Source organism: Adiantum capillus-veneris, chromosome 3 (assembly GCF_014529385.1).
Source record: "Adiantum capillus-veneris isolate H3 chromosome 3, ASM1452938v2, whole genome shotgun sequence".
In the NCBI taxonomy this organism is placed as follows: Eukaryota; Viridiplantae; Streptophyta; class Polypodiopsida; order Polypodiales; family Pteridaceae; genus Adiantum; species Adiantum capillus-veneris.
The window spans coordinates 85,895,015-85,917,072 of record NC_140933.1 but is presented as its reverse complement, the minus strand read 5'-3'; the positions used below and the strand labels follow the sequence as shown (position 1 = coordinate 85,917,072).

At 44.6% G+C, this 22,058-nt stretch overlaps 1 pseudogene across 1 annotated transcript in view; it reads left to right on the top strand.

Moving 5' to 3' along the window:
• LOC147461236 (uncharacterized) overlaps nt 1–14,623 on the top strand; it is a 66,636-nt pseudogene extending 52,013 nt beyond the window's left edge. The window contains exons 7-13 of the transcript XR_015187574.1: nt 12,589–12,667; nt 12,746–12,922; nt 13,026–13,079; nt 13,660–13,754; nt 13,828–13,896; nt 13,997–14,024; nt 14,097–14,623. The product of XR_015187574.1 is annotated as an uncharacterized LOC147461236 (transcript). The remainder of the gene's footprint in view (nt 1–12,588; nt 12,668–12,745; nt 12,923–13,025; nt 13,080–13,659; nt 13,755–13,827; nt 13,897–13,996; nt 14,025–14,096) is intronic.
• The last annotated feature ends 7,435 nt before the right edge of the window (nt 14,624–22,058 follow it).

Below are 22,058 nucleotides of genomic sequence, written 5' to 3'. Positions count from 1 at the left end.
ATGAGCAATATTTTCAAGTATCATGGCATGCCACAGTCGATTGTTAGCGACCGTGATCTACGCATGACAAGTTTGTTCTGGAGAGGTTTGTTTGAGAATATGGGCACCACGCTCAAATTCTCTTCGTCATTTCATCCTCAAACAGATGGGCAGTCAGAAGAGGCAAATTCTACTGTCCTAGATCTGCTGAAGTGCTATGTGTCAGAGCATAAAGGAAAGTGGGAGCAGTATTTGCCATTGGTGGAGTATGCATACAATAATACAGTGCATTCATCAACTGGCAAGGCACCCTTTGAGATAGTTGAAGGTGGCAAGAAAGTTCCTCCCATACTGCATACAAAGGACAAGATATTTGAAGCAGATAAGTATGTTCAGGACATGGATGAAATGTACAAGAAGGTCAAAGTGGCCTTAGAAAGGACTCAGGCAAAGCAAAAGAAAGCAGCTGATCGTCACCGTCGTGAAGTGGTATATTCACTTGGTGATTGGGTGCTTTTACGCTTTGAAAAGGCAAGGTTAAAGAAGATGAAGGGCAAGGAAAGATTGTTTCCAAAGCTCAGCATGCGTTACTATGGGCCTTTTCAAGTGTGCGACATAATCAGTGATGTTGCATATAGGCTGAAATTGCCTGACAGCTGGAAGATTCACAATGCGTTTCATGTGAGTCTTCTCAGACCCTATGTGGGTGATGTGCCAGAAGATATGCCAGCTGAAGATCAGCCGGAAGTCGAGGAACTTGACGAGATCTTGGTCCCTGAACAGGTTTTGGCACACAAAGAAAGGAAAGTGAAAGGCAAGGTTGATAGGCGTTACTTGGTAAAGTTCAGAAACTATCCATCAATGGATGCTAAGTGGATGGAAGAAGGTGAACTTGCAGAGTCACCAACTGTGTTATCACTTTACTTGGAAGCCTTCGATTTGCAACCTACCTTGACCCCTTGAGTTTCAAAGCTACATGGATTGTCAGTGTGACAATGGCTTCTGAAACAAATGATGTACAAGGTATTTAAAGTGAGCTCAAATGAAATACCTGTTACATGAATGTTAGAGCTGTACAGATTGTCAGTTTGGCAATTGCTCTTATGGAATGTCCAAAAGTTTGGTTAGTGCTATAGAAGTGAGTATTTCTTGTCAGTTTGTCAAGGATACAGTGATTGCTTCTATTGAAGAGTGCATGTGTAACTGCATTCTTAAACTGTCGGTTTGGGTATGCTCGAAAGTGTTACGGGATCCAACGTGTACTATAAGACAGTGGCAAAATGTGCAGCTACCATTTTGTCATTGGAAAGTTAGTGACTCAAAGCAATGGCACAGTGCGAAGCTACCACTATGTCATTGGGACAAGGTTCACACGCAGGCAATACATGAGTCGACGAGGTGTTGAATACACTAGGGTTGACAATGAGCATGTATGTGTCGTATATGTGTCGACAGGTGTTGAATACATCAGTGTTGACAGTAAGCATGTACGACATAGATGCAAACGAGGACGTTTGAGATTTCAAGAGGGGGGTATGTCACCAGCGTGTGACTACTATCTATCCTTTTTGTTGATTTCTTTCTTATTATCTATTTACTTTCACTTTTTGGAAACACCCCTCGGGAAATCTAACTGCCTTGCATTGCATAGCTAGTGTGGAACTGTCCAGAGGGAGTCCAGGCCTGAGGGCAAGAGAGCACTAAGGTTGGACAAGGACTATGGTTAGCCAAGTGGGGTCATTGACTAGCCAAAGTGGAATCCTTTGCTATAGAGGCTACATTTCAGTTCTGGATGTGGCCGCAGTGTACAAAGAGGGTCGGATGACCTAGAAAGATACAATGGCAGCATCTCCTAAAATTTAGGGAACTGCTATTTTGGGACCTGAAAATGTGTTGACGTCATTACCTCCGGAATGACAAAGGGAACATTTTCTTGCTCTGCCGTGAAGTCAACTGGGCAACCGGTTGGGAGATTTTTAGGCGGCAACCCCGAAACGGGAAAATGCTTGTAAATGTGCCAAGTGGCACATTCTGGTGCACTTGCCTCATGCAACAAGAAGTGGCGCTGAATTTGAAGGAGGGAGAGCCTCATTTTCAGTTTTGTCACAGGTTAAGAGCTATGGAGTGCTTGCTTTCCCTCTTATGCACAGTGCGGTGCCAGGAGTGATGCCCTGCACGCTACGCACTGCCCTCTCTCTCCCCTTTGGCAGTATGTTATGCCCCTCTAGTGGGCTCTTCATTTGACCAATGTACAATTGTGTGGGTTCATGCGCGATTGCCGAGGCAAGAGCCTCTTGCACAGGTACTGGATTAGCTAGCGGCTAATCCCCCCGCAGGTACAGGTGAATTCGGAGAGGTTTCACGCCAGAAATCTCGTCCGATTCAAAGGGCAAGTAGCCCTACAGGTGCGGGAGCTCGAGGACTTGCTACGGATGCGACCGGCACGCGAAACGGAGCCCGAAACAGTGAATTACAGCCTGCTGTGTATTTTTGCAGGTTTAGGGTTTTGGCCCTAAACGGACCCTAATACCCCCAGGAGGTTCGGGGACGCAAGGGGACCGCTGTACTAGTGATCTGGAGCATTTTCGAGGCTGAAAACAGAGAATTCAGCGTGCTGCAGATTCTCGCCAGGTTTTGCAAAGTGCCCGTATGCGTCGGGAAAATCATTTAATGCGTGGGAATACTGACCGTGAAGGGTTCTAGTACAGTTATGTTGCCGAAATCAAGCCAGAACAGTCAAAATTTAGCCAAGGTTGTGCGGGGCAGCTTGTAAAGAACCACAACGGATATTCCCTCTTTTGAACAATAAAGAAATACCGAAAGGGGCGCCTAAGTTAGGGGCCAATTTGGTGTCTGTCTACCCATACAGGTGCAATCTAGCAGCCTGTATCCCTCTCCCCTTTGTTGTGTCTTGAAAGTACAGGTAAAATAGACGACTAATAATGGGTGAAAGCTAAATCAAGGTTTGAAGTAAAGTCTACCGCCCTTTTTGGATTGAACAGGCCGGTTTCAATCGTACCTATTTTCAAGTCAGGGGATCCTATGATACCCGGGAACTACCGTACCATTATGGTGGGTCACACATTGACCCGACTGTACGCATTCATTCTGGAACAAAAGTTGAGTAGATGGGCAGAGAATGAGGGCATAAGGGCAACAGGGCAAGCTGGATTCAAGAGGGGTTATTCCACTTTAGATCATATTCTTACGCTCAGAGCCATTATTGAGGAAGGAAGAGCAAGCGGGTGTTGCTTTGTGGATTTTCGGAAAGCTTTTGATACAGTACCAAGGGCCAGATTGATGCGTAGAATGCAAGAGTTAGGGGTCCCCAAAGAGATTATCTGGGGGATCATGGCCTTATACGGGTCAGTAACTGGTTATGCACGTACTCCAGAAGGGGATTCCGACATTGTTCATTCCACCGTTGGAGTAAAGCAGGGATGCCCACTGTCCCCTACTTTATTTGGTATGTATATAGATGAGGTATCAGATTACATTGATAGTGAGGGTGACAGAGGTGCTCAACTTGCAGGGTCATGGATCCCTCTGTTGTTGTATGCAGATGATATTGTATTGATAGCAGAATCGCCAGATGGAATGCAGAGGCAGTTAGATGCATTACATAAATTCGCGGAGGACAGCGGACTATCGGTAAATTTGGGTAAAACCAAAGTTATGGTGTTTAACACCACACCGCAGTGGGTTAGGAGATCGGCACCTACATTTGCATATGGCCAGGATACAGTAGAGTACACAGATGCATACACATACCTTGGAGTGGTATTTACAGGACCAAAGTTTACTCTTAAGAAAGTAGCGGATGCTAGATTGTCCAGAGCCTCTGCGGCCTTGGGAGGGTTGGAGAGAATGTGTTCACAAGTGCAGTTTCAGGAACCACGAACAAAACTTTGGCTCTTTGATACTGTGGTGGCTTCGGCTATGCTTTATGGGGTCCAGATTTGGGGACCATCTGTGGATCAGGATAATTGGAAGTCAATGGAGAGACCTTTGGTATCTATGATTTCCCGAATGATTAGAGCCAAGGCCTCCATACCACACGCGATTACCCGAGCGGAACTAGCTGCCCCTTCGATAGAAATTGAAGCTCTTACCAGATCAGTGTCCTTCATACATGGTTTATGGGATACAAATAATTGCCGATATACTAGATTAGCCCTCGAATCCTCTCGACAATTAGCAATGAAAGGAGATACATCATGCTGGTATGCGCAATTGTCCTCGTGGTTTCAGAGACACGAGTTCAGTATGGAAAGATTACCCCCCTTCCAATACTCTCTTGAGGCTCCATCACTGGCAATCACACGAACGGAGATTAATAAAATCATCCGCCAGGATCTTATACAATTGGACACTAAGAGGACTTGGGTAGACCCTACACTACACAAGAATTGGGCACGAAGATGGCCGACTACAAAGAAAACTTCCTACAGCTATCTGAAGATGGTTTTGTGATTTGCCCGAGCTACATGGATACCCACCTGTCTCATGGTTTGAGATGTGCTATTGGTCAGATTCGTACATCCTCACACCAGCTAGAACTTGAATTTGGAAGATTTTGGGGAATCCCACCTGAGAGCAGAATTTGCAAGTTATGCGGAATGGAGCCGGAGACAGAATTACACTACATATGCCATTGCACCGTATACTATGAGATACGTGGGCGTTTCCATTGCCTATTTAAAGAAGGCTTTGGACCTCTAGATAGAGTCATGCAATACCAAGATCAAAGATGCTTAGGCCTGTACCTACTGGAACTACATCGGCACAGGGATAATCTAATGAGAAGACAAAGAGCACTACAGCCTTAGAGGCAGATCACAGATTTCTTCGGATCGAGAGAAGCAGGAATGGCAAGAGAAGCAAGAGGCCAGGAATGGAAGGAGAAGCAAGAGGCCAGCAGCGAGCACAAAGGAGTACCCACATTCATACTAAAGGCACCCTCATTGACAGGGCGATTGAGCTTAGGAAATCGAGACGACCACGACCGAGATGGAGAAGCACACTTCACCGGAGGAGACTACAACAAAGGATTAGAAGCATTCTAGCCAGACACCCAGAATGCTCCTAAGAAGTTTATCTAATACTTTGTATTTAGTTTTTTCGCATTTATTTTCACACTTTCACACTTTTCAGACATTGTAACGGATTCACCACTTTGTATCAGTTTGGTCTCCTAGGTCACTCTGGCCTTTTGAAGACGTTAATATAACATTTCATTTCATCTCTCTCTCTCTCTCTCTCTCTCTCTCTCTCTCTCTCTCTCTCTCTCTCTCTCTCTCTCTCTCGTGCTCACTCTCCTTGGTCTCTACGCTTCCGCATCGTCGACTTTGACATGGTATCAAAGCCCTTGGTGGAGCTCCATGCTTGAAGAGCCTTGGTGGAGGAGCAGCAGTAGTCGAGAGCAGTTGTGAAGTGAAGAGCCTCATCTCCATTGTTGCCGGCGTCATCTTCCCCTTTCATTGTCTCTTGCGTTGCAAAACGTTGTCTACCGGAGCCAAATTGAAGCCCTTTGGGCGGTGCCACTGTCCCTTGGGTTGTGAAATGCTGCAGAAGAGAGAAGAGTGGAACAGTCGATGCTAGCGTTCCAAAATGCTATCGTTTTCTAGCATCTCCATTGGGTGGTGTCGGATCCTCCCCCCACTTCTACAAGCATGTGGAAACGGTGCCCGACCGGTGGCAAGGAGCGTCGTGGTCCCTGCGGGCGTTTTAAAACGCCGCTAGAAGAAGGTGCTCCTCCTCGGCAAAGGCAAGTGCAAAGCGTTTTAAAGCGTTGTCTTATGGAGTCCCGCCCCCCTTGGCAACGGCCCCAACCCATCCTCCCCCTCCCTCCCCCCTTGCTAGTGTTTCAGAACGCCTCTCTTGAGACGGCATTGAACCCTCCCGCTTGCCTTGGGCACTGCCAGCGTTTTGAAACACTCTAGCTAGCTTGCCTTGGTGACTCGGTGCCTGTGAGAGAGTTCTTTCCCTCTATAGCGGAAATTGCACCAGGGGTCGAGCGGGCAAGGCGGGGTTGCTGAGCGCGCACACCGCAGGGGTTGTAGGGATTCTGCAAGGGGAGACTTGACGACGACTGACTGGTTCGGCGAAAGCAAGGTGCAACACGACACCGCTTTGTAGAGCCAGCAAGCCACATGAGGCAACAAAAGCAACAGTAGGGCGGAAGCCTTACGCGAGGTGCCGGAAGATGGACCAACCAGCCGACCTCGGAGATGATGATATCTATGAAACCCTGCCTAAATCGAAAGCGACATTTAGGCGGAGGATTCGAGAGAGCACACTATCGCCAGGTTCTGTGAGAGCAGAGAAACTTTCTAGAGTCAAAGATGACTTAATATATGAGAAGGTACAGGTGATGATTAAGGTGGAGCTGAGCCTCTTGAGGGGTGACATTGAAAAAGAGATGTATGCAAATGCGGAAAGTTACAAAAAAGCTATGTATGTAGATATGAGGAAAGAATTGGACAAAGAGATTCTTAAAAAGCGTGATGAGATGTACGCATCATTGAAGGCCGAAATGCAGACGATTATGAGGGCAGAAATGAATGTAATAGAATGTATGACGTAGGAAAGATTAGAGGATGCACTCGCTATGTTTGAATCTTGGAAATAAAAAATGGAAGAGCGCATGAATGAAAAGGATGCATTGATCGAAGCATTAAGGGAGACCTTGCAGCTTACAAAAATACCCCCGCAAAGGGGGCAAAAAATCAACCCTCAATGATCAAGGAGCTCAAAAGCATTAAGGAGCAGGTGCAAATTCTACGAGAAGAGGAAGAGCAAAAGGCACAAACAACCTCTTCGTGGGCGGAGCACCTATTCAAAACACAAGATAAGGTTGATAAAGCTAGAAAGTGGATCGAGGACGCATAGAAAGGAAAAGATAAGATGCCTGAAGCCACACCGACATTGACTATCATCAATATGACAATTGAGGAGGAGCAAAAGAGAGAGACTAGAGCCCTTCATGTGTGTGTTACAGGTCTCAAAGACACTAGAAAAGTAGAAGAAGTGCAAGAGCTCTTGAAGCACATGGGAATTTTTGAACCCACACACACAAGTGCTTGGAGAGTTGGCAAGAAGGGAAGTGATGAGAAAGGAAGTTCCAAGGAAAGAGCACTCATTATACGTTTCCCTATGTTGGAAGCTAGGAAGGAATTTCTGAAGAAGAGACCAACACTCAAGCAAACTGGGATATTTTTGGGTGATGACCTCACTCGAACACAGGTAGCACACATGCAAGGATTGATGCCAGAGATCAAGGCGGCGAGGTAGAAAGGGAAGATAGCTTTCTATAGGGGAGGGAGAGTAGTGGTGTTGGAAAAATGCACCGCATGACCGTGCGAGACGTATGGGACCAACCTTTAAATGGCAGCATGGAATTGTAACGGATCAATGAAGCTAGATGTAGGCACATTTGAGGATAGCTTTAAGGGAAGAGACATTATTTTTTACTCGGAAACGCATCAGACTCCCGGCGGCACATTACCTAGAGTGACGGGATACCATTGGGAGACTACTTGTAGGCAAGAAATGAGATCAACGCATAGAGGACGGGGGTCAGGAGATGTGGCAGTCCTATTGAGGGAGGAGCTGCAACCCCTCATTCGTATTGTTCGGAGGGATGAGCAGACCAGATATATGTGGGTCAGAGTGAGAGCAAAGACAGGGGGCCACCCAACATTGCAATATGCTATTTCCCCCCCAGCACATCTCATTATGCATCGCCCAAGGGGGAGTCACCCTACATGATATCGGATGAGGACATATGGGAGTTCTCTGCACATGGACTGGCCTCCACAGATTTTAGCGTCGAGTGGGTTCACTTGCTTTCCTCATAGACATGGGGCTTGCACAGTGGATTATGTTTTGGCTCACCCCAGTTTCATACCCTCTATCCAGGACTTTATAGTTGGGCCCATGCCTATTGAGGTAGCAGTAGATCATGCTCTCCTCACGGCTACCGTCTTATTCCAATTTAGCACAGCTCGCTCGACTGGCACAGACACCTATGTATACCCGATACACTTTTACTTCAGAGATGGTATCTACAGACGTCTATGCACAGAGGATCCGGGGAGACCTTTAGGGGAGCTCACTTATATATTGACAGAGATACTATAGGATGCAGCAGCAAAGGCATACCCCCATACTGAGCCTGGGCAACACCGACGTTTTGGGAGCACAACCCAAAATAGCTGGTATAATGAGGAGTGCAGAGAGATGAGAGCCCGACTTCAGAGGGAGGTACCTCTAGGTGTCATTACTCACAGGCAGCCACGGATTGCTTCTCGGTGTTTAGTACGACGAAAGAAGAGGGTGTTTCGAGCTCGGCTAGAGCAAGATTTATATCAATTGTTTTTTAGTTAGGATTCAGGCGAGGCATGACGACTCTTCCATGAGCACTCCCCCCCACCGGTCATCACTTCTACAGAGGTATGGGGTTAGTATGCATCATTTCTCTACACTGTCTCGGGGCAACCACCTCTTCCAGATCCGCTAGAGCCATGTCCACACACACGTGCTTTCTTTACTGCCGAGATGGTAAAGAAAGCCATTGACAGGATGAAGACTACGAGAGCATATGATCACAATGGCCCGGTAGCAGAGCATTTTATACATGCCAAAGATTTGCTTGCAAAGCTTTTGCAGTGATGCTCAACCATGCCATGTGCGAGGGCCTACCTGATACTTGGAGTTTGTCCACGATTGTAGCTATCTTGAAGTCAAGGGACCCTATGGAGCTTGGGAACTACCGCACTATCATGATTGGACACACATTGGCACGGTTGTACGCATCCATCCTTGAGCAACAGTTGAGTAGATGGGCAAAGAGAGAGAGAGAGGGTGTACGGGCAGCATGACATGCTTGTTTCAGGAGAGGTCTCTCTACTCTTGATCATATTCTGACACTCAGAGCCATTATTGAGGAGGGGAGATCACGTGGGAGACGGCTCTATGTTGCGTTGGACTTCCGCAAAGCCTTCGATACAGTACCCAGAGCTAGATTGATGTGCATACTGCAAGAGATGGGGGTTCCAAAAGAGTTGATTTGGGGGATCATGGCTCTATACAAGTCAGCGGTGGAGCATGTACGCACTCTAGAGGGGATTTCTGATTTGGTTCACTCCACTATTGGGGTGAAACAGGGCTGCCCACTATCTCCTACCCTATTTGGCATGTATGTGGATAAGGTTGCTGACTACAGTGAAAGGGATGGTGATAGAGGAGCACAGTTGGCAGGGACATGGATCCCACTATTGTTATATGCTGATGATATTAAGCTGATTTCCGACTCCCCGGAGGAGATGCAACGTCATTTAGATGCCTTGTACACATATAGTGGATTGTCTGTTAACATGGGGAAAACCAAGGTTATGGTGTTTAACACCACACCACAGTGGGTCAGGAGATCAGTACCTACTTTTACATATGGCCAAGAGATGGTGGAGTATACAGATGCATACACCTATCTTGGGGTAGTCTTCAGTGGACCGGCATTTTCATTGAGGAGAGCAGTAGAGACTAGATTGACGAGAGCTTATGCAGCCTTGGAAGGTTTGGAGAAGATGTGTTCGCAGGTTCAGTTTCAAGAACCTCAAACAAAGCTGTGGCTTTTTGACACTCTAGTGGCTTCAACTATGCTCTATGATGTTCAGATTTGGGGGCCCTCAGTGGACCACCAAGGTAGATCTGGTAGCATTGATGGATGGAGATGTATGGAGAGGCTCATAGTCTCTATGATCTCTCGGATGATTCAGGCTAAGGCCTCTGTGCCACATGAGATTATTCGGGCAGAGCTAGCTGCCCCTCCTCTCGTAGTTGAGGCCCTTACTAAATCAGTTTCCTTCATGCATAATTTATGGGACCTTCCCAGAGACAGATATGCTCAGCTAGCACTCGAGTCATCCCGACAGCTAGCGCTACAAGGGGACACATCATGTTGGTATGGGCAGATGACATCATGGTTTCAGTCACATGGCTTCAACATGGATAGATTGCCTCCATTCTAGTACTCCTTGGATGCACCCTCCCTTTCTCTCACACGGATGGAGACCACTAGACTTATACGTCAGGATCTGATTCAACTAGATACCAGAAGCACATGGATACAGCCGGTACAAGAGTTGGCCACGAAGATGGCTTTCTATAGAGAGCATCTTCTCCAACCAACAAAGGATGGATATGTGATCAGACTGGCCTATATGGACACTCCTAAGGATACGATGTGCTATTGGTCAGATGCACACATCAACGCAGCAGCTAGAGATTGAGATTGACAGATTTTAGGAGAGTACCAGCAGAAGCTAGGATATGCCAGTTATGTCATATAGAGCCAGAGACAGAGTTACATCATATTTGTCATGGTCCGGTATACTACGAGATACAAGGCCGCTTTCATTGTCTATTCAGAGAGGGCTTTGGACCGTTGGCTAGAGTCATGAGATATCAGGATCAGAGATGCCTCAGGTTGTTTTTGCTAGAGTTGCGCAGACACATGGAAAGTCTCTTGAGGAGACCAGGTAGTGGGAGACGGTCACAGTGGGAGATCACTGACTTCTTTAGAGCAGGGACTCGGCAGCCGGATGAGCGTGCTTCGTAGAAGACTTCGGAGCCCACTTCTACCAGAGGTATATTAGTGGACAGAGCCATTGAGCTTGGGAGAGCTAGATGCCCGCGGCTACGGGGGCGACCATGACATCGATGGAGGCTCCACCAAAGAATCATGACTATTCTAGCACGACATGGGAGACGCCCAATACGAGTATTTACAAAGGCGGACATTGATGAAGCTCTTCAGCAACCGTTGCAATACTTTCTCAGACAACGCTCGACGCCGGGCATGGATGATGACGATGATGATTTTCAGGCTGACGATTTGAGTCTTTTAGTCTTAGTCTTTCACTTTACTTCATTTTATTTTTGTACCCAGACATTGGATTAGATCCATAAGGATTGTATCAGTCTGGTCTTATACAGCCTTTTGAAGACGTTTAATATAACATTTCATTTCATTCTCTCTCTCTCTCTCTCTCTCTCTCTCTCTCTCTCTCTCTCTCTCTCTCTCTCTCTCTCTCTCTCTGTCTTTCTCGTTCTCACTCTCTCGTGCTCACTCTCCTTGGTCTCTACGCTTTCGCATTGTCGACTTTGATACCTTTGACCATGAGAGTTCAAGACTTAATTGATAACACACAAGACTTACTCAAGAGAGAAACACAAAGAAAACCTTTAGTTTAACCATGAAAGCTCCTCTCATACACAAGCACGCAAAATCAACGGAAAACTCACGTGTGCACTATTTCATGTAGCTTCGCCTCCGATTGCTTAGATACAACACTAGTTTGCTCTCTAAAAAACCCTAGCTTCCTTCTCAATTCTTTGTCGACACACATTCATGGACGCTTTAGCATGTTCATAGAGAAGAGTACACACTAGTTTGAGGAGAGAGAACCCTAATTGGGACCCTCACACATTCGACAACAAGAAAGAAGCAAGGTGGGATGGTAGTAGTGCACCATAGGAAAACCTTGAGGGTCCTTCATCAAAGAGGGAGAAAGAGTTGGTATTCAGCCATAAGTATGCAACCCCCTTGCTTACAATCACCCCCTTAAAATGATCCCCTTTTTGAGCACAAAAAAACCAAACGAGCTTAGAAATTTCCCTAATTTTGTGGAAATCTTTCTCTGAGCTCAAATTTTATGTTGAACATCATATTTGCATTTGTCATGATCTCTAGACATATCTATGATGGCAGTGCTCGCCACTCACTATTTTTGGAGATTGATTGTCTGCATCAAACTTTCTAGGTGAGACGAGCATGCACCCATAATGCATTTCACATATTTACATTCTATAAGAAAAACAAGCATAATCTAGAATTAGAAAACACCACCGACACCACAATTAGGGCCACGACTCCCCGTTAAGAATGTATACGACAATAACCGCTTGCAAACACATCACACTATGTACTTTGGAGCATCTGCTTCCATACATTAAAACACCCAAAAAGTGTGGCAAAAATGTTTGCATGAGAGACGATAACGTGCTATTATGGTAGAAATTCCCGCATCTCTAATGATTAAGTATGGCTATCAGGTCAGTTTTATGGATTAAATATATAGATATAAGATGGCAAGCAGGAGGCTGGAGCTCAGGATGCACTGCCATAGGCTATGCACGCTCAATAACAACAGCAATGGTGAGGTGAGGGAAGAGGTCGTCGGCTGCATGTGCATGAGATGTGGCAGCAGGGAGTGGATGGTGAGGGGGGCAGATGGGCAGGGGCAAGGTAGTGAGACTGATATGCTTGTATCACTGTGGGTGCAGTCTCTAATACATTGTACTGGCTATGTTCGTAGTACATAGATAGCTTTTCTTGCTAAATGAATGAAGCACCCAAATTGATTAATATTGAATGAGGTGGCATCAAAAGAGATTTGATCAAAAGCTTCCCATTTGTGAAAAGGAAGCTAGATCTAATGGCCTATCACATAATTGAGTGTTAATACTTATTGAAACGCTGGTGATGAGAGAATTTGACACTGCATTGCCTGTGAAAGCTCTCAAAGGATTTTGTCAATGATACAGTGTGAAATTGTGGGTTGTAGACGTTGGCAGTTTCACAAGTGCAACCACAAACTCAGATCCACTGATGTTGCTAAGAAAGGTTCTGCAAATATTTCTTAAAACAACAAAGATCAATGTAAAGGATTGCATTACTCATGACTGTTTTTATTCTCTTTAGGTTGTTTTAGAAGACCATGCACTGGTCACATCTCTTGCCTTGACGGTCTCAGTTCAATCATTTGGGTGTATTCAGATAGCTATTGGAAAAGTTTCAGGTAGCATCGTAGTCACAGAAGCATTTAGGGAAGAAGACGCTGAAAAAGAAGCTTTCAAAGTTGATGCACATTCACAAACAGTAAGTGTTAGGAAGTTAAAAAGTCGGTTTGGTCGCTTTGAGTCAGCACCCCAAGTTGGACGCTTTGTTTTATTGGCTTTATCAGTGATTTTAACAAGTGCAGGTAACAGGATTGTTATGGGCATTTGATGGCCGTTGTTTATACAGCTGCAGCCAGGTATGTGTTTGTAAACTCTCTTTTTTCTGACACTATGACGATTACCCCCCTTTCATTTGATTCCAGTAAAAGATACATAGTCATTAGAGTCCTTGATTTGGAAAAACTATTTTAATGATGCAGCAACCAATTGCAGGACTGCCTTGTATCTGATCTTGAACTTCTGGAGGGAAATCCATTTAGGCAGTGGACATTGTCCATCTAGGCTGTCCATCGTCATCTTACCAAAACTAGGATAAAGTATGATATAAGAGTGAATTAGGTGGTGCATACTCCCATTAGGCTTATTGAACATTTCTCATCTTAGCAAGCCATCGTAAGAGTCAATTAGGTGGCGCTTATACCCATCAAGGCTTACTGACCATTTCTCATCTTAGCAAAATAATTATTTGGCATTGGCTCTCGCGGCCTGTGTGTGTGATGGGAAGAGGGAATCTTGGACCTTGGTTTGTAGCTGAAGGGGAAAATTGTAATTGGTATTCTCTTTCTTAATTTGGAAATTCTGTTTGTAAAAATTTTGCAAGTTCTGTATCTCTTCACAGAAAAGCATTCAAAATACAGTCTTTCATTGTTGATAAAGGATAACAGCCTGCATGCTTGGAAGCTTAGTAGAGGTGGTTTACTGGCCTTGCCTTTTCCTGAAGATGCGAGACGCAAGACCAAAAAAAACTTTTGGTAAGTAGGACATGAAAGGTTAACTAGAAATATCATCTAGAATGTGTCATTCTTTTTAACATTACTCATGCAGTTACCAGATTCTGTACTCGATGATTACTATGGCTTGTGCCTATCTGAAGGAAGCCTTGCTCTTGCTACGGTACGTGAATTCTCATTTATGTAGAATGAAAATCAGCCTTACCCTATAAGCGTTTTTTTGGTGATATAAAACCAGCTGAAGCCAATGGGTGTTTTGACAGAGTTATTGGACCAGATGTATGAATCAAGGCAAGTTACCGTTCCTCGTTTCCCTTTGCAAACTTAAGCTTTTAGCACTCTAATAAAAACTACAATATATAGACCTTTGAGAAGAACACAAAGCTAAATGACAATCATGGCTGTGAGTGATGTCACCTGAAAGCTACACTGCCGGTAATCACCTTCTAAATACAGAGGTACATTTTACACACGGTCACCTTGATGATTGTCAACTCTGGCTTTTTCTGCGGCATGTATTTAGGGTGCCAGCATGGATGAACCTGCTGAACTTATATTTCTAACGAGATCAGCTAATCCTATTATAGTGTGTATGACTGAAACGAGCGGTAGCCACTTAAATATTGAACCCCTCTGCTTGTGAAGTGCTGAAAATAATGTATAAAATAAAATAATTGTTAATGCTCTGCAATGTGATTTTGATTTTTTCTGTAAAGTAACTTGACTTACAATTAGATCTATCATCATTCAGGGCTGTAAAAGCGACTGCTCAAATTTTCTGGACTGGGAGCCAACAATTATGGACAGATTGAGTTTCAAAAATACTGTAGAGAGCTGCTTCGAAAGCTTTGGAAACAGCTGGCGAAGTTTTGCTTTGGATGTAGAGCATGAACTAAAGGAGCACCTGGTACAACTGATGACATTAGTTGGGATGTCATAGTATTTAGTCAATACTATGCATGATGGAGCTGATGTTTATACGGCCTTATGGGTGACTGCCGTGAGTCTATTGCTTGCACTTTTCGTCAAAGGCTTATCCTGAATTCATCTAGGTATATCATTTATTTGCATAGTGGACATGTAGACTTCCACCCTTGTGAAATGTTCGTCCGAGTTACGACCAATAGATATTGTTGCATGCTCTATCAACTACTTTTAATGTGCCAGAGTTCCTATCTAGTGCCTCTTTTAGTGCTCCACTTCATTATGACTGAGTACCCGGCATCACTACCCATTGGCATCAACATCTCAACATTTAGACATTGCATCAACATTCTACAAGAATAAAGAAAGTACTTGCTCTGGCAACAGAACAAGGACGCCCTTGAGGGTTTGGGACCCGACATTCAGTGTCGTCTCTTTTCTCTCTCTCTCTCTCTCTCTCTCTCTCTCTCTCTCTCTCTCTCTCTCTCGTGTCCCTCTTTCTTTCAATTTGGTTCAACTCTTTCAAGTGAAATAAAGTGTCCCTTGTGTTTGTGCAAAGTACTAGATCCGAGCTAAATGCATAAACACTTCCGTTGCACTTGGCAAATTAGCAGAAACCAATGGAGATTCCAAAGGGAGCCGACCTCCTTCCGAGGAATCAGGAAAAGAGCATTGCCCGTTCCCGCTAGGAGATCTTGACAGAATGGAGTAGCGTCATCAATTTCAACTTGAAATCTGTGCCAAAGAATAATCAAGTACTCCAAGGACTTGAAATATGCGAAGTATGTGAAGAACCACCTGCCTGATTTCCATGTACGATGGCATGATGCCAGCCATTCACCTCTCAAGTTGGCTATGAAGAATGACTACAACATTTCATCTATTCACTTGACGCATGACGTGGATGTGATAGTAACGAGATTTAGTAGATCAGGACAGTTGTGAAAAGATCGCCGCAGTCTGCATGTGATTGCTTAATAAGTTGCAATGATCATGATTCTCATATGAGATCTCGATGGGGATAATGATGTCAATGTGGGATGTGAATGTTTAGTGACTATCGTCTTTATGCAAATGTTGGATGTGTGCATAAGTACATAAGAGTTAGTTTCTATATAGCTAGTTTTTGCTCTTTGTTAGTAAAGGAATTCTATTTTTTGTCCAAGAAAAATATCATACGTAGGTGGCCAGTAGTGCCATCTAGGAACGGCATGGACCATGGGTGTAGAAAGGCCTTGGACACCAAAGTGGTAGGAATGCTTCGTGATGTTCTCGCATACGTTCAGACGTGCCCTATAGCCTCTTGAACTGACCTCGAGTTGTATGGATCAGATCCAACCATATATCTCGTACAATCTCCATTGGTCGAATGGGGCGGGGCTCTAAGATGCGAAAGCAACGGGCTCTCCATATGAACCAGAGAGTCATGTTGCAGATAAGCTCCCAACAAAGCTCTCTATCACTGTTGCACTCTTGAGGCGTTAACTCTGTGGTAGGCTAGAGTGTAGGCTGGCCCTCTTGTATCACAATCATCCTGCTATCCATACAATTCGAGGTCAATTCAAGAGGCTCCAGGGCATGTGTGACCGTATGCGAGAATGTCACGAAGCATGCCTACCGCTTTGGTGTCTAAGGCCTTCCTACACCCATGGTCCAAATCCAACCATATATCTCGTACAATCTCCATTGGTAGGATGGGGCGGGGCTCTATATGCGAAAGCAACAGGCTCTCCATATGAACGAGAGAGTCAGGCTGCAGATAAGCTCCCAACAAAGCTCTCTTATCACTGTTGCACTCTTGAGGCGTTAACTCTGTGGTAGGCTAGAGTGTCGGCTGGCCCTCTTGTATCACAATCATCCTGCTAGTTGAGGAGGGTGGACCACGCAGCAACACCCCAAGTGTACTACCTAGCTAACGACAAGGTTGGCATTAGCCATAGAATCCGAAGCGTGCCATGTGGCAGTCCCATAGACAATGCCTCTGTGACTTAACTGGGTGGTCATTGTAGACCAACCAACTCTCAATTGCAGTAGCTTGATGGGCGACTAGCCATTGGAACATGGTGACTCTCCTCGACTGATTGTTGTACCACAAGCGCTCCCAAGAGTTTGTCAGGAACTAAGATGTGAGACCACCCTCCTGCTAGTGACCTACTGTAGCAAGGCGGGTCTCTCTCCGAGCAGCCATTATGTGATTCCCTAGTCGTGCTATGTAGCGGAAGAAAGGGATTCCTAGGTGATTAGCTGAAGGAAAAGGGTCCTACCAAAACCACTCCCCGGGGTCCCACTACACTTGCGCTAAAGGGCAACTCTCACAAGCGCAAATATTTCAATGTTGAGTGTCAAGTTTTGCCCGGTCAGGATCAAGCACATAGATCCTACAAAAGAGCCCCACCGAAACTACTCCCCAGGGTCCCTCTGCACTTGTGCTAAAGGGCGACTCTCCCAAGCCCAAAGCCTCCAATTTTGAGTCTCACGATCTACCGCGTCAGGATCAAGCACATAGATCCTCCCTCTGATGCCCACAACTCAAATCTATTGGAAACATCACCCTGCTACCTTCGGTGTCTTATTAGTAACTTTGTGGAGGCGACCCTCTCATTGAACCTCAAAGAACATGCAATGGCCTGAGTCTGAGCAGGCCCTAACTACGTGTTGGATGTAGCGAAATTTAAATGGTGAATCTCATGTATGATACTCTGAAACCATACATAGTTATCTATGGGATTATCCGGGGGTACACCTCTTAGACATTTAAGTAACCACGTGAGATCAAATGAATGGGTTTTTAAATTGTCAAAAAATTTAAAATTTAAATAGAATTATAATAATAGAAGGGTTTTTTAAATTGGTTTTAGAGAAAAACCCGTAAGTTCTTGAAAAAAAAAAGGTCATTTTATTACCTTAAGCATGCAAATAAAAGGAGGTTTTTAATATCCTTTGAGCGCACATTATATGAATAATATCTTAAAGGTGCACCCCCCAAGATGTGATTCGTATATAGGCTCTAGCTTGGATATGCACGTTTGCCTATCACTAGAGCCAATATAGCAACATGTAGATCAAGCAAGCAAGCCACTGGGTGTAGGTTAAGAGAGTCTTTCACCTACATTCTTGTACATACTAGTAGTTTAGCTAGTAGCACTCACTTATTGACACATTCAATTTTAAGTGGGAGATTGTTGAGGTAAAGGAAACATGCCTTTGCTCGGGACTAGACATAAAATGTTTGGCCATCCACACTTACCCTTATTCGTTATACACTACATGAATAAGGAGCACTCTTACTTCTTTTGAGAGGCTTGCTCTACCCACACACAAATCGTTCTCTTCCCCTTCCTTGCACACATGCACACATGTATCTATGCACCGCACACTCATCAAGCCGATAAACCTATTATCATTATTAACATATATAGCCCTTGCATTGCCAAGGAAAGAGACTAATTGTCAGTGCACCTCAGATTCTATGATTAAAGGGGAATGGCTCCTCATAGGAGACTTTTATATGATAGAGAAGAGAAATGACAAGATGGGCTTATCAAGTCTACTGTAGGATTGGAAAAACCAAAATGACAGAGTTTGTGTGAGAAATGAGCTCTAATGGACATGTGGGAGGTTGGGTCATGGAATAGCATGCCTAGCCTTACATACACCAGTTTGTAATATGTCCACATGGCATATCGACTTGATAGGAGCATCTCAAAGAGCAATGTCCATCTAATGGAGCTTAAAAGACCTTAGGGTTAGCTTCATTAAAAACCTCCAATAGTTAGTATTAAAAGTCTTTTGACCTTAGGGAAGCTAAGGTTGAGCTTGAGGTGGGAACCCGACCTAGCTGACTAAAGTGCTTGAGGTGCTTGTCGTGCTTGCTGACCAAGATGCTTGAGGTGCTTGATGACTAAGGTGCTTAAGGTCCTTGTCGTGCTTGATGACTAAGGTGCTTGAGAAGCTTCCTATGCATGGGGGGTAAGGTGCTTGAGTCAAAAAGAGACCCTAAAAAGAAGGGGGAAAGTCCCAAAGTTAGGGGAATCTTTGACTTAACCTCCCACTTACCCAAAGGGCACCCTTTTCTCAAGGGGCACATGGGACACATGTCAGACTCTTCCTATGCTTAGCCACATGGTGTGCTTGAATGCTATTGGCTGGGCTAAAGAGAGGTCCAATGAGCTTCTAGTTTCATCCAACAAATATCTAATATTTTCAAGCTCTCTCTCTCTCTCTCTAAAAGGTAAGGAGGACACTTGTCCAAAGACTACCCATGTACTTGAAATGCATGCTGCATGTGATTGGCTAGGGGGAGAGGTGTCCAATGAGCTTGAGGCATGAGAAAAAGGTAGAACTCGCCCCAAGCAAGCAAGGGGTGTGCTCGGGTGGTAGACACCACACACACTAACTCATTTTGGAGATTCATTTTCACTTGAACACATATTTAGGAATTTTGGAAAAAATGCATAATTTTGGGACGAATGTTTTTGAACTAAGTTCTTGAGTGGTGGTTGCATTCTGCTATGTTGTGGTGCTATCGACCATTGCTGTCAAGTTCTAGAATAGAGTTTTCAAGTACTAGGTTACATTATTGTCAATCTTTGGTGTCAACTTTGCTAGGTTGCATCATTGTCACTAGTTGGGTGTCCAATTCTACTAATTCACAGAAGTTGCATTGTGCTAGGAATTAAGATTATGTAGAGAACTTGGAAAATATTGATGTTTAGATGAGGATCAAGAGTATCCAGAAATGGAAAAGGTTTATGTTTTATTTGTAAAGTGAAAGTAGCTTTGCCTTGTTCTAGATGTAGAAGTAGAATTTGAAGAAACTTGGAGGGATTGTGGTCCCTTTCCCTCCACTTGTATTTGCCATGTTCAACGCCACTTCTTTCAAGGCTTGGTGTGGTTGTCTAAAAAACTCAAAGTTTTGGAACGTGTTAGTTTGTGATAGAGAACTCATTGCTATTTTATGTTTGACAACGAAAGAACATAGCTTTTTTCTTTATTTGTAGATCCCAAGGAATAATTATTCTACAACCACAAATGCTAGAATTTGAGTTGTATTCAAGCTGAAATGTTGAAATTGGAGCTAGCTAGAACACTCATTACAAGAGCAAACAACCCAAAACCCAAAAGCAAGTTTCATTTACAAATTGACAAGAGATAGCGGACACTTGCAGGAAATAGGGTACTGTTATCACGTTTTTCCATTTAGTGCTCAACAATAGGAGCTTTTTGGGAGAAACCATATACTAGCTATTAGCATTGGAGGGAAAGGGGCCATTGACTCCCCATCTTCTCCAAGGTTAACTGCCCCAATAGCACCTAGTTAGGTACGTGGTTCCTCTCTCACAAAAGTTTTTAAGAAATAACAAGGATTAAAATGAATATTTTGATCTAAAAACTTTCGTAGCACTTCTCTTGTACAGTCTTCCGGTAAGACTCAAACTAGAGATTGAGGCTTCAAGTTCCACCCACAATTTGAGGATTTCACTTGGTACTTGAGTTTTAGCTTAAACATCAAAAGTCGCAAACTATAAGAGCAACAAAATCAAAACAAAAAACAAGAAGAAATTTGCAAGAGGTTTTAGACATTTTTTTATGTAAGTAACGTGGACTCACAATTTTCCACTTTGGAGGCATTGCATCATTTACAAGTGGAGGGAAAGGGACCACAAGCCCCTCCATCACCATGGTCATTCGTTGCCCCAACAACAGCTACCTAGGTATGCAATGCACCTTTCACAAAAGCTCATGACTCATGAGATTGTTTTAAATCACAGTTTAGGGTGTATGATGAGAAATTGTATAGTGTAAACCCCCCAATAAAAGTACGCCCTCTTTTCTCAAGGACTGATGAGATCCTTCAATAGCTTTGTAATCTTATCAGCTTGAATCTTTCCAGATTCTTCCTGGCGGCATCGTCTCACATGCAATTTATAATACAAGAAGAAATTTGTTGCACTCCCAACGAGTGGGAATTGAACTCTCATGGGATCGAGAAAGAGAATGCATCCTGACCATCCCACCATCAAGCACTTGTTGTCCATTGATCAAATCTTTCGTTAAAAAAAGTAAACATGTTCATCCTGGGCATTACACGTAGGAGGCTGGCCGCTGCATCCCTTCTTCGATTAAAACTGTGTAAGCCCTTGTGACCCCTCATGGATACAAATGCGGGCAAGCCTACTAGTTGACGTCCAACTGTCGCCCCGCGCCCCCCCCCCCCCCCCCCCCCCACCCCCCCCCACACACACACACACACACGTGCACACGCCTTGTCCTCGTGTCAATTGACGTCTGACAACCCTTACAAAGTTTGGCGTAGATTGTCACTTGTTCGTCACTTTCCAAAGATCGTAGGCACATACTAATAAAATTACAAACAAAAATGTCAATAGTTGTATACGTGTCCATGGTTACATGAGCTGGGGTGAGGTCTATTGTTGGACATAAATTCCAAGATCGAGCCTTGCTAGAGAAATCTCTCGAGTTACATGCCCCTAAGGTGTGTCTCACAATAACCTTTTTGTTTTGTTGCACAACATTTTTGAAAATTGACGTGCGTTTTCTCCATCCTTCGTTGGAGAGTGCCACACTGTTTTTGGAGCATCTCATAGCTCACAACTATGGGATGCTATCGATCACATTCCTTAGGGCACGAAATGAGCCACTCGCACCTGTGATCCATAACCCCCATATTCACTGTCCTAAATTTGGGGTGTATATCTTAAACACTCTTGGGATGATATGGGATGCTATTGATTACGTTCCTCAGGGCATGAAATAAGCCACTTGCATTTTCAATCCATAGCCACCATACGATTTGTGCACGGCTCGAGCTAGAGTTCGAGCAAAGCTTGAGAAATCACCCACCAACTACACACACCCTTAGTCATTAACTAGGTCCGCCTAAGTTGACAACATCGTTAGTTTCCTCGTCACCGTTAGTTTTGAAATTTGAAAGTGACGATGTGTCAGCCATGCGTCTCGCCACCACTGACCTGACGTAAGCTCGCCCTGTCTCTTGTTGTGGTGCTTACCATGCTGTGTAAGCCATGCCTCTTGTTGCAGAGTCATGAGCTTGCCATATCTCTCAATGCGGTGTTGTGTAAGCCATGCCTCTCGCTGCAGAGTCGTGAGCTCTCCATGTCTATCGCTGCGGTGCTGTGTAAGACATGCCTCTTGTTGCAGAGTAGTGAGCTCGCCATGAACTAGGCACCGCAAATTGCTATGCCTTGAGCCGTGATCTAGAAAGCTATGCACAGGGAGCTCACCATGAACTTCAAGCCGCAGTAGCACCAACTGCAGTTTCCACCTCTGGCGTCATGAGCGCAACTGCAAATTGCTATGGCTTGAGCCGTGAAAAAGCTATCCACAGGAGCTCACCATGAACTTCAAGCCGCAGCAGCA